The sequence below is a fragment of the Psittacula echo genome (assembly GCF_963264785.1).
Source record: "Psittacula echo genome assembly, chromosome: 12".
NCBI classification, from domain to species: domain Eukaryota; kingdom Metazoa; phylum Chordata; class Aves; order Psittaciformes; family Psittacidae; genus Psittacula; species Psittacula echo.
In genome coordinates, this window is record NC_137747.1 from 15684047 (window position 1) to 15696775 (window position 12729).

Genomic DNA, 12729 nt, shown 5'->3' on the forward strand with positions numbered 1-12729 from the left:
TGGAAGAGGAAATAGGAAAGAGGAAAGAGGAAAGAGGAAAGAGGAAAAAGAGAAGCTACCCTAAAATCTACGAAAACATCCAATTGTTTCAATAGGCTGTTTAACACATATATTCTAATTCTGAACAGAACATTCTGACTCTGTTATTTGGTTTTCTATTTAAATGTCCATCAGTATGCACTTACGGCACAGAAGCATAACAAAAGGATATGAACCAAAACATTTGTACATGTCTTAACAGCAGAATACAAAGCTCTGGAGTCAGGAATATGAGATCAAATTGGTGGAACAATCAGCTATTCTGTGGATCTGTTAATGAAATGGCTCATTTGTTGGTATTACAATCACAAATCAGAGTCTGGAGTGTCCAACTGCAGCAGTATCGTGTTCACACACAACTACAAGTGCAATTGCAGTGAGGATTGACACAGAGTTGGCTCGCTTTTATTTTTTCCTACAAGTATTTCTGCACCTATAGTTATTCCTCTTTATTTTTCTTAGTTCCATTTTCTCCTACTGAGTCTGACGAAAGCATCCCAACAGTCACTACAGGCATGAACACAAACCTGAGCTGCGTTCTGAGACACCACTGATTTGGACATTACTTGGGGTGAGTAACTACTCAGGGTGATGACCTGCAAACACACTGATACTACAGGACACGTAGAGCCAAGTGCTAGTACAAACTGTTTCCTCTGTAAGAGGATTGCATTTAGGGTTTTTGTGTTCTCTACCATGAGGGAAATTATGAGCTGAGCTAAAGCTTCCTCATTTCTCAGATGATTTTATATATATTATGGGTATTATAAAAACATTGGTATATTGCCATGAATATGTTATTTATAATATCCTATATTACTATAATTATATTACCATAGTATCTTATTAAATGCAAAGAGATATGCCTAGTTGCAGTGTAGTTATTAGATGTTCAATTTCAATTGATTGTCAAGAACATAGTCATTAAGATTAAACATCTGTTTAATAGGTATATCTTATTACATAGTTGTACTTAAGTCCACAGGCAAAATCTGATTTAACATGAGACATAGTTTAAATAAACTAATTATGCAAGCATGATCTAAAACCAAGCTAAACATGGACCTTTGAAAATGACACATGAATTTAATCAAAGCCAGGGCCTCAAAGTGAGCAGAACTTAACCACTGGCCTGACTCACGCACATGTTTTGATTTCACAGCTGAAACCAGTAAAGCCCAGCACCCTCTGGGGGCTTCCTGACTCAACAGTGCCTCCCCCACCCACAGATTACAAAGCAGCAAGTTGTCTCTTTGTTTCGGATTACAGGAAACATCGCTGTGCTTTGTTTGGGAAAGTGCAAGCCCTCACCTCTCCAACAGTAGTGAAGTCTCCAGGGGACAGGTCTGGGAGGCTCTGGACCAGTTTGCTCAGCCTGAAGCAGAAGGAGCTTACCCCAACCAGGGATAACAGGTGCTTTCAAAAAGCCCGCATGCTCCACATCATCCTCCTACCCTGCATCCCAGTTGTGCCAAAACAGGAGATGCCAGACCCATCACAGACCCTGTCCCATGCAACCCACACCCAGTTTCATTATTTGTCCACACTATGAACTTAATTCTCCCACAAGAGTGACAAAGTCAGGTGTGTAAGAGGGTGGGTGTACCTGGCCTGAAGCATAGGTAAGTCAAGGAAAATGTGGTCTTGCTGATCAACGAACTAACCCATGTTCCTACAGCCCAGAACCAAGGTCTGGCAGCACACTGAAATCACTTATCTGAGTGAGGAAAGCCTGGTCTGGTTCATTTTCTGCTAAATTTAGGACTTAAGGGAAATAAATCATGGATCTGGATCCAGGAAGACCAAAAGGTGTTTCCAACAACTCAAAGCAGGTCTCAGACAGACCTCACTAATATTTTCCCTGTTTTATTAACGGCCACACCGTCAGCAAGCTCTGCTCTGGGTCTCCAGGGAAATAATTCTATGTGCCTCCCTGACATCGGGAGACAGGCTGAGCCTCGCGATACTCCCGTCCCTCGCTTCTTTCAGTGCTTGATGATTTTCTCAAGAAATCTAGCTTATTGCCACATGAGAAATAGTGCTGGTCAGGAAACCAGATATCAGCTCCAGTCAATTACTTGAGTTTGGGAATTTTTTCCATCTGGAGTCAGAAACCAGCTCCATGTCATGGAAGTGAAATTCAGCTTCAATATTGAAATATGTCATTTCCAAGATGAATTATGATCTCTCAGATGTCTAAATATCTTCCTAGAGGACCAAAGCCAGCGAAAAAGCCTTGGTCGCTACAGCCCAAGCTTGACAGGATTTTTGTTGGCTCCAGCACTGCCCGTCACTGCCAAGCGCAGGGTGAAATAGTATCTCAGTCATTCTGCCGTGCCGAAAAGAGGCACATTCATTTTCAAATCTGTCACAGCCATTTGGCAGTTAAAGACTTCTGAGATCCAAAAGCATGTGAAACCCATGGGTCACTGGCAGGATGTCGGACAGGTGAGGAGCTGGGAGCCCAGGAATCATAGAACAGTTTGGGTTGGAAGGGACCTCCAAAGTTCATCCATTTCCAGTCCCCTGCCACAGGAAGGGATACCTCCCACTAGATCAGGTTGCCCAGAACACACCCAGCCTGGCCTGGAATGTCTCCAGGGATGGAGAATCCACCACCTCTCTGGGCAACCTGTGCCAGTGTTTCCCCCAGCTCTGTTGTCCTACATTGGGATGATGTTCCTTCACTCCTGCTCCTCAGGTCACCTAAGCTGGCCAGGCCAGAGACTTGGGCAACTGTGACTGCCGGACTGGACTGACTCTTTGCTTCAGGTTCACAAATAATTGAAGGCAAATCTGATGGAACCTCAAAACCCAGACTGATTTCTAATAAAACCTTGGGAAGTTTTCAAAATGAGTTTCTATAAAATCTTTACATGCATCACATCAGCGAGTTTGAATGGATGGAACAAAACTTTTCCTTGAGATCTCTTCCATTTTGGATTTGATTTTTCCCAAACAGCTTCATCCTTTTCAAGAACCCAAGTCCAGCACTACGGCAGTGCGGAAAACCTCAAAACCAAATGCAAGTGCACCCTATGGATACCCAGCCCAGAAAAACGACACATTTTTGTTCTCATGGTTTTTAATTGCTTAGAGATGGCAGCGCTGGCAATTGATGCTATGGAACGCTACTTCTTTTCCCACACCTCCGTAATTGTTCTAATGACCTCCTTGCAACATATTGGTGGAAATGTCAGGAGATTTCATGACAGATATAAAATCCATGGGATTGCCAGTAAAGCAGTATAAAGACTCCAAAAATATCCCACAAATATTTCCCCACATTTTTTAGTATAGCCCTGTCAGAACGACTCGCAAGCTTGTGTTTGTTACACGAATTGGGTGCCCACATCCCACCAGAAGACAGGGGTTTCTAAGAGCTTCCAAAAGTCAATGGATAGTTTTGCATAGCTTTAGGAAACAAATATTAGGCTCACATTTGCCAAAACTGTTCTTGTTAGACTGCAAAGTATCATGAACACTAAAACCAAACGTGTCATCTGAACTATAATATCTGTGTTTACAAACACTTCCCAGTGATCTCTATCTACCCATGCCATTAAACTCATTAAAGGTACCTCTTCTTGCAGCATTCCAACCTGCTGCACTAACAGGGTGAGCAGAAGTGAAATAAAATACACAGACACCATCCCATGATGAGTAGGTTTCCTCAGCTGTACAAGACAGATATCTACATACTTCTTAGCTGCAGATGAAATAAGCCATTTCTAACAGGTACGTTACAAAAATCAGTTCCTAAATTCATGCTGGTATATGCTTACATGGACTATAAAACTACCTCAGGCTTAAGACTGACACCATGGACTACCGAATTTATTTTTCCCGAAGACTTCGCATCAACCCTCCCTACCATGTTCTTATTTTTTTTAAGCTATCTCTTCATTAAAATAATACATAACTCCCCATCTTCATCACAAAACCACTGTTTCCAGCGGCAGAAAAACCCATGCTCCCTGTGTTGTTCCACACCAATGCCAAAAGTGTTGTCATGTACCTATTACACCTCCCTGTATCAGCTCCAACTCCAAGGAGCTGTAGGCAGAGCTGTACAAGCCACTCAAACCCAGTCAGCGTGCATCTGGATAATTCCGGGAGCAGTCAGTGAGCTTTGGCAACACAGCAGTTAAATAAAGATGTTACATCCAAAGGTTTAAGTCTGATCATTAACTCATATTGGTGTGTCTGTTGATCACACTACTCGGAAGCATTCAGAGATGGTAGAACCATACAAGCACTCCACAGGAGTAAATGAACACTAAACTGAAAGTGCAACATACAAGCACACATTCAAGAATGGACTTTACAGATTTAACTGCAGTCCCTCAAATGATTCCATTCAGCCACTCACTTCTGTGTAGTACCACCAAAGTCAACTGCATTCATCAATGTCTACAGGAATTAAAACCTAACATTGGGAAGAAGAAAACAAAAAAAAACACAGAACACCCAAACCAGTTGACCAAGCCATTGAAATGGCTGATCCACCGTTTCACAAACAGCCACTACGCATCATTTTACCTTTGTCCCAGTATAAACAGAATTAGCAGAAAAGTCCATATCTGAAAGCATTTGAAATCCCACCCCAGCTCTGAGTCATTTCAGATCTGCTGCTTTCATGCTCTGGGCCAATCACTATAATGTACCAGAACTATTTCTTCCAAATTTGAAGGGCCTCTGACCTTCAGGATTGCTTTCCATACCTGCATCTGGATCTGATTGCTGGGAACCTGTCTCACCTCTACTGAAGATGCACTCAGGTCTTGGATTTACATCCTGCATTCCTCTGAAACCCAAAGAGTCAGCAGTGATTAATGTGCTCCCAATGAAAACCATAGGAACTGAAAATGATTTGCAACTGATACATTAAAATAGCATTCATCATGATAATTGATTGGTTAATTAATTATGGTCATAATGCGAATGTCATTTGTATTTCCATAGGAATTCTTTGGCAGTTTCTAAATTCATTCATTAAAGCCTGCCTAGCTCACAGCACCAGCTCTGCTACAGCTTCCCATGGTGGAGACTTGTGCTCCTTACAGAGGAAGTGTAGCTGAGGGACTATGCAAAGAAAGATAGTATTTTCTAGTGCTATGGTAGAATTACTTCATCAGCTGCACATCCTCAACCCCCCAAAGAGCCTCTCATGACTAATACAGTTCATGCTCTAGATGTGATCCAGCCCTGCACAGCGGGTCAGCACAGGAGCCCCCAGGCTTCTCTTATCCTACACAGAGCTGGCCCAAATGGAACAATTTTCACTCAGAAAGTAGCTATGTTTTGGGAGACAGGTATTAAGTAGGGTGACAGCACCCACAGCACAGTGACACACAGGAAGAGTTATTACAGAACAGAGAAATATCTATTCTGATGACAAATGCCAAGGGATCTTTCTTGTGATGTACATCAAACAAGACAAGGTTTGTGAGATCTCATTTGAAAGACGTATGAACAGGCAAAATGCACAGGCAGTTTGTCTCACCTGGAAGGCTGAGTCAAGCTTTTTGAGTTACAAAGTGCTTATTGTCCAGATGTCCGTTCCCTGGCAGACAGAGCTGCCTGTCAGCATCTTGAAACCTCCAGCACAGTTACGCTCTAGCATAGAACAGCAGGTTTAGAAAGTTGGACTCAGAACAGAGCAGACTTGATGCCTGAACTCACATGCAAGTGTAACAGCTCACACAGACAGGCCAAAGGCAAGGCTACGATCTGATACAGCAGCGTTTGAGTTACGGGGATTCATTTCTTAACTTTGCCATAGGCTTTTCCGCACGGCCATGAGCAAAAACTTCCTTCCTCTCTGCTCTAGTTTTCATCTCTAAGAGAGAAATGATGGCAACTCTCTCCAAGGCTATAGAGAAGATGCGCTCACAATATTAATAACTAGGAAGTGCTTAGATATTACAGCTTCAGGGGACATAGACATACCCAGAGCAGTGATCCACAAAGAGCAGCAGAGAATGAAGAACTTGCTGAGGCTACATCCTCCTTCCTCCTTCCTGCTAACCCCTTTTTAAATGATTTTTTTTGTAGTCTCCTGGTGCCATAAGCACTACTGGCACACTCACAGTGTGCTGTTAGACAGAGGGGTACCTTAGGCTCAATCTTCAGCTATGGAAAAGCAGTGTCAGCCCATTCACTTCAAACACACCACATCAATGGGTGAAAGGCTGAGAAGAGTTGAGATCATTCAGCCTGGAGAAGAGAAGGCTCCAGGGAGACCTTACTGTGGCCTTTCAGTTCTTAATAGGGCCTGTAAGAAAGATGAGGAGAGACTTTTCAGCAGGGCCAGTTGTGATAGGATGAGGGTTTTTAAACTAAAAAAGGGAGATTCGGGCTGGATGTGAGGAAAAAGTTTTGTACAATGAGGGTGGTAAAACACTGGCACAGGGTGCCCATAGAGGTGGTGGAGACATTCCAGGCCAGGCTGGATGTGGTTCTGGGCACTCTGATCTAGTTGAAGATGTCCCTGCTCATTGCAGGGGCTGGACAAGACGAGCTTTGAAGGTCCCTTCCAACCTAAACTGTTCCGTGATTCTATACTCAGCATTCACCCGAAGATCCAGCCCAGCACCATGCGCTGTTCTGCTCAGGAGTGACCTGCACCGCTCCAGCTCTGGAAAGAGATGCTGCTGCACAGGAGGAGCCTGCAGGGGCAGGGTGGGGAAGGGAGGGGGTCACTGCATGGACCCTCACCGGGTCCGGGCAGTGCTCACAGAATGACATCTTTCACTGTCTGCCGAGCAAAGTGCAGGCAGGGCTCACGGAGCACCACGGCCATGAAGCCATCAAAGGTGCGCACACAGCCCAGTGCAACCTGTCAGAAATGCTTTTGTTTGAGTTCAGTTTCAAAAGGGGCAAAGTGATAGAAATTAATATATGCTTATCCCTTCTCATTCCTGCCCTGAGTCTCTGACCTTACTGGGATAAAAACCAAGTCAGGAGCCAGAAAAGCTCTTTCTGAACCAGTAGCCTAAAAGCACAGGAGAACCATCAGAGCTCTGCAACACCAGCTGAGAGGTAGAGGGTGTCTCTGTGATTTACCATTCCCCATCTCTCCCTTTGTTCTATCCTCACCTCGACTGTGGGCTGCTTTGCAAAGGGGCTGGCAGCGAGGGGAGAGGAGAGGCTGGTGTGTGTGTGCATCCAGCTCAGGCTGGTTCCCGGCTCAGGGAAACATTTTATTGGATTTGTTACTCTTTGATGCTGATTAAGCCCATGGGGTAGAAAAAAACCAAAAGGGGGAGTGTGGCGGGAGGGGAAAGATGCAGTTTCCCTGTGGCTGCAATGTTTTTAATTTATTATTAACCATCTCTCATGTGTTATCTGACAGCTCTGTTGAATTCTGGATGCAGTGGAAAGCAGTGCCTGCAATCACAGTTTTCCAGGGTGTATGTCCCCAGTTTCCCCAAATCAAAGTCCAGGCTGTCCAAGGAATAACTTTGTAGATACTAATTTTAAACAAACAGATTAGTAGGGAGTTAGCTCCCCTGGAGCTGGAAGGCTGAACCGTTCCAAGGCCAGGATTGCACAACGGAGACCTCGGTGATAGCCAAGCAGTGAGACATGCTGAGGAGCCAAGGGTGAAAGGAATTCTGACACTGGGCAAGCCCAGAACAGCTCAGACTGTGCTTAAAGCTTCTTCCTTTAGCTCATTTCAATGTGGCCCCCAAAAATGCCTGAATCGCTGTCTTTGGCAATTGTTGAACTCTCCTCTTACACCACAGTTATTTCAGTGCCTGGACATAGCACGACTATGGGCACTGCTCTGGTTAAGTTTCTGGTTAAACAGTGACACATTTAGCCTTTCAAAGACCTTCCAGGAGGGTGTTCCCATTAAGCACACAAGTGCCTGTGCCTTGATCCTACCTGGAAGCCTGCAGTAGCTACACGTTTCCTCAGCTCTGCTGTATAAATGCCAGAAGTCAGAACCAGATCAGTCTGTTACCTGAACACAGAGCAGAGATCTGGAGTCTTGTTCTCCATTGTTTTATGCAGTCCTGTACAAAACAGGAGTTAAAAAGCTCCCTGAGCACTCCAGCAGAGTCCCAGCACACTGGTTAGGTGTCACTTCACATGGCTACAAATGTCTGTAACCTGCAATGCTGGTATGTAACCTGCTCAGTCTATAGCTTCAGCTTTCAAAGCCACCCAGCATGATGGTGATCCCAGCATGAAGGGATCACTTGTGGCCAGTGCTTCTACACAGACAGTGAGAACCGGCCATTTTTCGTGACATCTTTTTGAAGAAGCTGGAAAAGTGAAAGCTAGAACTTCATTCATGGTTACTGGATAAACACGTGTTCTCACTGATGCTCATTCTGTTTGGTGCTATGCTGGTTACCAGTGCTCCAGGCAAGGTCCCTCTAAAAATGGACTTACTGTTTCTGCAAAAAGCCACGGTTGATGTGGAAGGAGATCTAGAGAAAGCCAGTTAGATGGGCTTTCCAACCGCAGGACGCTGTGCCACAGGCTGGGACAACAGCAAAGCTACAAGGTCAACATCTTTGAACATTCTGCTTCACACAAGCAGCAAACCAGTAACTAATTCAAATCAGAGACCACCACAGCTGACAAAAAGAGGCTCTGCTGCAACACAACCCGCTCTCCATCCTTGGGTCAACCCATGTTTCTTCTTCCATTAGACTACTACCATGTTATTAAAGAATTACTGATTGTTGAGAACCAGAGCTGGTGCTAGGACATGAGGTTAAGGACGTGCAAGATGCTCTGCTAATGCTCTTAAACACTGCCATCTCCTGGGAGAGAGGAGATAACACAGCCCTTTCATCAAGGAGTTGTACAGTATGAACTTGTCATCATCTCTGTAGACATCAGCACCTCCACCACTCAGTAGGGGCTTCAGCCAGAAAGAGCCAGTCATTAATCTAGACAGCATCGGGAAAGAGCACTTTTACTGTGCCTATCAACAAGATCTAACTACCAATATGTTCCATTAAAGGATATTTTTTAAGGTCATCTAAAACATGGTTCCACACAACCTCATGCAGTTCTAGGTGTGTGTATTTAGTGCAAAAGCTGTCTCCTTAAGGTGCACCTCAGGGGAAACCACAAAAATAATATTCACTTGACCCCAGGCTCCTCCACGAGTGTTACTCCCAAACCATCTCTATCTCTGTTGGCAGAACCCTTCACACCATGTTTTATCTTATTGCTAAAAATAAATCACTTGTAAATTGTTTTATAAATTATGTATAAGAAGAGCCCTCATAGTCTGAAATGTGCTACCAGTGTATGGTACACGATAACAAAACAAAAGGATCTTCAAGGGTGGGAGGGGGAAGGGAAAGGAGCACTTTTATAAATAATATATTCAGTGGTCAAAGAAAGTTATCACCTTTTATGAAGTGTTTGGGATTCATTATGCATAAAAAGTGCAGCAGTGCTTCTAGTATGCATGGTGTCAGGATGTGATTATTAAGCATTACAGCCACCAACTAAGTGATTATTGGTGTCATCGTTTGTTTATCTAACCAAAACCTAGGCTGCCACCTCTCATCAGTGGGAACAAACAGCTGATGTGTTTGACCAGTGCCAAAGAAACGCTTGGATTATTCACAGCAAGATGATGTCCCCATCCTTGTGGGTTTCATTTGGTATTCATTGTAATAGCACTGATCCTAATGAATTCATTTGGTATTCATGTGGATGTCACATGTATTTCCAGAGATGTTCTGCTGTAATTTAGCATGGGTTAATGGACACTTCTATTAAAGTGTTATTGAAAGTTTGACATTCAAATAACCCAGTTTAAAATCAGACAAACCTAGATATTAAAGCTGAAGGAAGGATGGGGGAAGGGAGAACTTGAGCAGGAGGCAAGGCTGAAATGCCATGTGAAGATAGTAACACTTCTCTGCCTGCTAGGAAGAGAAAACTGTCCTATCCCTTCCTCTCTCCTTCCTCCCCAGACTAACCAAAAGCAGAGTTTTGACTGTTTTCAGAGACTTTGTGATGAGGCCACTTTCCATACCCAACCCAGCTCTGCCTTTGGGGTCAGCCCAGCTGCCTCTTACCCTGCCAAACACTGTACCAGGGCAGGGGAGAGGCTTTGGGAGCTCATAAAACCACCGTGTTTGGCAGCACTTCCACCCGCCTTTACAGACTAGGCATGGAGGCATCCCACCCCTGATCTGTGACCCTGCAACTCCAAATGCGTCACTAGGATTGCTGAAGGAGGTTGAAATGAGCAGAACTCTTTTATTTTCCACTTTCTGTAATTCTGGAACTATTTTTTCTGTGGTATAGATGCAGAAACCAGGTGACAAGGCTGCAGGAGCAGCTCAGAAAGTGGCGGGTTTAGAGACCAGTGTCTTGTGACCTAAATGTGCTACTGAACAGAGCAAATTCCCTGTTCACTTTCAAGGAGCTCAAACCACTTCTGGTGCATTGGCAAAAAGTCTTGAGATGACACAGAGATTCCCCAAGCTATTACATTATAAAGAAATACTGTCTGGAAAGTCTTACAGAAATCATCTTCCTTTTCTTTTTCTCTCAACATGTTCTCCCATCGTACCTTTGACAATGAAGAAGTATCACAGTATCACAGTATGTTAGAGATTGGAAGGGACCTCAAAAGATCATCTAGTCCAATCCCCCTGCCAGAGCAGGAACACCTAGATAAGGTTACAGGAACACCTAGATAAGGTCAACCCTTCCAGGTGCTTCCATAAGCACTTTTAAGGACTCAACAAACACTGAACATGTTTATCCTGTATCTGCCAACAGTGGAACATATGATGATAGACTTGTGGTGTAAAGCTTTTGCTCACATTCATTTAGGATGGCCTGCATAGATATTAAGATTTTGACCAAAGGGAAAGTCTGAACTGGTGAGTAATGTGACCAGCCCAAACCTGACAAAATCTCAGCACCACACCACCACATTCTAACCACACATGCAACCCATATACAGTAATTGTTTATATTAGACACAGAGACACTATACCATGTACTTGGGTAACATAATCATCACTTAAACTGACATTTCACCAACCATGAAATAAATTGTAAGCCACAGAATAAATGGGGCTTTTTCTTTGCATTGTATTAACACTGCTCAGCTTCACCCGTGCCAATGCAGCCCCGGTGTTTCCACAATAAGTAAAGCACTTGAAACACAAGAAACCTAAGAATAAATATCCATCATGCAAAATATGTGAGGCTGTGGTCAACTCCGAGGTTTGAAATGCCACTTGTTGCTCAGCCTTCTGGCTTTTGTGAGTACTTCCATTCTACAACACTCACAGCAATGCAAAAACTCATCCGATCATGGAATTCATTTGTTTGTGCCTGCAGATTAAATTGCTGGTTATAACACAGCAGGTGCTGGTTGTGGCAGATTCCTAAATGCTACTTTAGGAACAGATGCCTGATGTAAACTAACCTCCTCCCATTTCCTTTGCAAAGGTTGAAATTCAACCCTGTGCAGAGGTTCTCCACAAACCTGTCTATTAAATCCCACCAAAATGTCCAAAATAGGAGTTAATTAGGATTTAAGTGGTACGTAACTTTGTGAAGGGCCATTAAACAGCTTTGACCTTTATTATCTCTGTGGGTTTATTTGCACATCTGTGCTTGCTTTTTCTGATAAAATACCTTGTTGTGTTTCCCACCATGTATAATCAATATGTCTTTGAGAACATCAGCGCTGAAATCCTAACAAGTCAGTGGCAAAATTCCCACTGACCACAAGAAAAGGAGGCTTTTGCCTGATCAGAGCAGGTACCTGCCATTACCTACTGAAGCTCTCAGACACTGGGAGGAAAAGGAGCAGGTGAGTGACAGACACTCTGAGACTGCACAAAGAGCAAACTCCCATCAAGCAGCAAGAAAGGACTTCTCTCTCTCAGAAAACAAAGGCAAGCAAGGTTAATAGTTCAGTTCTAAGCAAAGAATGAAGCTTTTCTCAGCAAAGCCAAGGTTTGCACGCAGTGGAGATTTCTTGCTTCTTGGCCAGCCCCAAACTGCCAAACTTTCCCTAGGAAAAAATAAGGACTGCCATAAACTTCATTACCTTCTACTTTTAATTGCAAAGGATAAGTTTCCCATTAGGTAAGACCTTACTATATAGGAACTAAATACTAAATGTTTGGCCTTTACCCCATTTCTCCTGTATCTTTCTTTATAAGATGGAACTATACAGCTTGATGTAGCAATAAATAATTTTCATAAGTTTTACTGCAGTGCTGTGTGCCACTAATGGACGATTCTGCGCTATTTTCAAGAGAGGGCACAGCCTGAATCCCAAAGCAGCTGCTTCTGTTTCATTAAAAGCAAAGTCCCTTTCCTACTCCATTTCAAGCACCAGTCAGTTTTCTTTGATCATTTCTCATCTCCCACCAAATTATGGGGAGACCCAGCTCTTCACATCCAATAATAATGGTCTTGCAAGCTCTAGCCCTTACAAGAGACTGTGTAATTGGGTACAGTTCTGTTGAGGTGTTTAATACAACCATGGCTCCTGACCTTCTGCCAGCAGGAGAAAAGGAAAGACCTTGCCCTGATTCATCTACAGTGGCTGCACAGCAACTCAACTTCTCTCATCTGCATTTTTCCCTGAGATTAATGAGCAGTGGGGAAGATCTCTAAACTTAAATGAGCTGGAATAGAATTCTGAAATGAACCTTGCCTATTAGATGGTGT